The 4,178-nt window shown below is 38.4% G+C and overlaps 1 pseudogene; it reads right to left on the bottom strand.

Annotated features, from left to right (window-relative positions):
* Positions 1-2,549: 2,549 nt before the first annotated feature.
* LOC112391987 (pre-mRNA-splicing regulator WTAP-like) lies at positions 2,550-3,277 on the bottom strand (annotated as a pseudogene).
* Positions 3,278-4,178: the final 901 nt, after the last annotated feature.

The raw sequence follows: 4,178 nt of genomic DNA, 5'->3' as shown, positions 1-4,178 counted from the left end.
CTGGAGAAATGGCAGTGATAGAATCTCATTGAGGGTACAGCACTTGAGCTGTGACCCAAGTGACAGAGGAGCTTGTATCAGACAGTTCTCTCTGCCAAGTTTTGTTCATCTCTCCGGTTGGCCTTCTTAGACAAGTCTAAGATCATCCTACCCTAGCTCTCTCTTGTGTGCCTAAGCCTGCTTCATGGAAACTCGCATTCTTTGCACTGATGTGGCCCAGGCCAACCACAGTGCAGCACGACTCTTCTGTGCTTTACTGCCGAAGCAGCAAGCCAGACCACCCCTTGCTGCTTCATGATTCACCCAGAAGTCAGATGCCGGTGATATGTACACTACACTCCCAAAGGCCTCCACAGTTGTCATTTTGCTTGTTTGTTTTGAATGTGTTATAGTAGAGGAAAGATTGATGGCTAGATTTTCACAAGCCCTGCCAATTAGTAGGGATTCACGTTTTTCTTTCCCATTAATAACAGCTGTTGATTACTATTTTAAACAGCACCGTGAGTGAGCCTCACTAGCAAATTCATAAATACATCTGTCTCCAATCTTTAAAATTAAGAGCCACAAAACTGACTTGGCAAAGTAGAGGGGTCTCTTTCACTACTTGTTAATCCTTCCAGCCATAAATTGGTATGAATCAATTCTATATATTATTACCTATGAAGGTGAAGGAAATAAAAACAGGGGAACCGAGAAGAGGACTAATATTGAGGGCCTTCTATGTAATTTTTTTATATGTATTATCAGCTCTAATTCTCAAAACTATTCAATGAGATGCATATTATTACCCCCACTTTTACAGAGGAAGATAGAGGTATTTATACATGGAGATATACAACTATAAGATGGTCAGATATGTTTTCCCCTCTATGAAGAAGTAAGGACAAGTCTTGCTAATCGGATAACTGATCACATTATAACTCTTTTCAAGGCAAACAAGAGTCTGTTCTTGGTAGCGTGGGTGGAGGGAGGGCACATTCCTTTGTATGCTTGTCTTTTCCCTTTCATCTTTTAATTTAATTTTTTTAAACCAATCCTTCAACTTGGAAAGAAAAAAATTTCCCTTCCTGTTGAAATAAATAACAAATCTGGGGTTTTAGCTACCTGATGTTCTTTGAAATGTCAATTTCAAGGGAGAAAATTAGTGTTGGAGAGCCTGGGACTAAATTTCAACTGTGCCTTTCTAAATTGTGCATGCAAATGGACAATTAGACCTGCGATGGGTAATTGCATGCCTAAGTGAACCCTTCCACAAATAGTTAAGAAGCTGATTTTGAAGGTTGAATTTGTAGCAGTCCTTGTAAATTTCCTCTCCTGCTGGAAAAACCTATGGAAGCTCATCCTTAACTATAATAAGGGAACACCTCTCTATTCCAGACACTTCCCAGCCAAAAAAAAAAAAAAAAAAAAAAAGTCATTAGTATTAGTAAGCCATTTATCCATCCAGAAATAATACTGTTAGTATTTTATCCTTATCTTTCTCAACTTATTAATATATTCCTAAAATAGTCATATATTTAATACTGTAACATACTTTTTCACATTTAATAATGTATTCTATAATGCCTATTCTTCCATAATCTTTTTATCACCTTCATGTTTTTCCATTTTAACATATCACAATGTATGGAACTGGCATTCAAGTATTTAATGTTAGGTTATTTCTTAACTTGCTGTATTATAAAATACATTATTATAAAAATGCAGTGGTAAACATTAAGGCCCATTGTTTTTTACGTAATTCACTATTTCTTCAAATCACTTCCCCCTCATGCAATTCTGAATAGTATCATTCTTTTTGACTCTTGTCATAATAGGTGGAAACTAACTCTTTTTTCCTTATTGTTTTCATTCATATTTTATTTTAATTTTTTTATTATTTTTTTTGCCTGTTGAATGGAATGGGGATTTAATAAATTGCACTACTGAAAAAAAATAACGCAGTAAGTCTCATCACAGCTAATATCCTTATACAGTCTAGTTGTGAAATGAATGTTTATAATGCTTCAAACAGTTTAGACCTGAAGTTTGATACCACACCTTCATTATTTGTACATTCCTCAATAAGATTATCTACAGTATTAGGAACCATTCAAAGAACAAACCATTGAGTAAAACCACATTGATTTAAGGCTCAATCAAGTAATATGGAGCCCCAAACTAAATGGTTAAATATATGAACTACTTGTACTGACATCTATTATTTGATTCTCTCATGACTATTAAGTTGGTTCTTAGCAAATAAACCCTTTAAAGGCAAAATTCACCTCATTTGAGTTTGACCCAGAAGTTCAACAACAATCATGAAGTCTGCAGTCTTATTGGCAAAACTGATACACAGTGTCTCTAAGTCACTGTGCTCAAGGTTAAGAGCGATGCATATTCCATCTTTACATTTACTGGAATTTTACATGTTCAATTCATGATTTTAAATCTCTAGGTTTTCATTCCTCCAAACTGTCTGAAGACACAGTGTGCCACAGACTTAAGACTTCTGTTTCTCCCTCTGTTTTCTTCAAACAGAAACACTTCTCAAGTGTCTACATGTCCTAGAAGGGGAATTTTTCGGAGGTGGCCACTTCTTCGGAATAGTCCGACGCCATCAGGCCTCTGAAGCAAGGGGAGGGGGAAGAGAAAAAAGCTGAAACGCAAGATTCATCTGGTAAGTTTTACATTAACCATTACAAGCTGGATAGTATAAGAATGTGGCTTTTTGGCTCAAAAAGTCTGAGTCTTGGTGTGGAAACGAGTACTTGGCTGTCCCACCACAGCTTTCTTGTAGTGGGGACTGTCAGGGAAGTCTTGACTGGGGAGTATGGTTTGTTTACCTATCAGGTGTAAACTTCCAGGCCCTCAGTTCATTTTGGGCTTGTTCCAGTTTGCCTTTAGTCTGTTCCAGTTCACCTTTCATTTTTAGGAAAAACAAGTTGATCGCTGGGTCTACCATTGTTGATCTCAGTTGGGCAACGCTAGGCACTGGACTTGCTTGAGGTCCTGGATTTGAGAAGTACACTCTTGCAGCTCTTGCTCCTTGGTTGCTAGTCGCGTTACAAGAATGTTTCCCTGCGTGCAGACTCTTGCTGTTGCTGCTTTCGTTTTTCTTCAGATTCCTTTAAGCCAGTTACATCATTAGAGTTAAGATCTGTGTACTTGCCCTCCAAAGCTTGTGCATATGCTTCATATTGTTTCCACCTGAGAATTAATTCATCTCGTGCCATACTTTGGAGTCTGTTTCACTCAGTTGAACCTTTTTTGGAAGAGGTTCCTCGTTGGTCATCTTGAATCCTCTCCTGACGGAGGCCGTGCCGCCCAGTCACATAGGCTGACCCTGCGCTACCTGCTCGCTGCCTGGGCCGCCCGACCCCGCTGCCGCCGGCCCCCGCGCTCCTCCTCCAGCCACAGCCCCGGCTCTCCCCTTTATTTGCAGGTCTCGCTGCCACAAAATGGCACTGAGGGAGGATCATTCATATTTTAGGTTGTGGTCAACAGCTTGCAAAGGCCAGTCTTTCTTCCCCAGCTCAGCACTTATATGAATGATCTTCCTGTCCTTTAAAGGGCCCTTTCCCTCTTTTTTCCAGCAAGATCCATTAACTCCCTGTAAAATGACTATGCCATGGAACACAGTAGAAAATACTAATCTTCCTCATTCTCTGCCAAGTAAAGCAGTGTGATATGACATACGTTCAATAATTTATTTAATTATGTATGCTTTCTTTCATGTGTTCATATCTACTTAAATCACAAAACATGAATTAAATTTCCTTGGAGATTCAGGAAAAATCAAGAAGTAGTAGTCTTTGAATAAGGTATCTTCCTAACTTCGTACCTTCTTTTCTCCCTTCCTTCCTTCCTTACTTCCTTCCATCCATCCATATCCTTCATTATAGATATTCATATATCCTCTCAAGTAGGATGCATGCTTCAATATACTCAGTGAAATAACTACACATGTTTAGTTTATAGCAGTTTTAATGTCAGTGATGAAAATTGTAATAGTAATTTAATTTCACAAAGAGCTGTGGTCATAGGCTAGATGATATGAGTGTCACAGGAAGGTCTCTTGATACATACACATGGGCTTAAAAAAATATGGATGCAAAGAGTTAATATCCCACATGTTTAGAAACAAGACTAATCTATCCACTTTGAAAGATATTTAACCTGGCTGAAATGTATTA

The sequence above is a fragment of the Neophocaena asiaeorientalis genome, unplaced genomic scaffold (genome assembly GCF_003031525.2).
Source record: "Neophocaena asiaeorientalis asiaeorientalis breed wild unplaced genomic scaffold, Neophocaena_asiaeorientalis_V1.1 scaffold705, whole genome shotgun sequence".
In the NCBI taxonomy this organism is placed as follows: Eukaryota; Metazoa; Chordata; class Mammalia; order Artiodactyla; family Phocoenidae; genus Neophocaena; species Neophocaena asiaeorientalis.
Note: the sequence above shows the minus strand (reverse complement) of the source record. Positions and strands in the feature narration are given on the sequence as shown.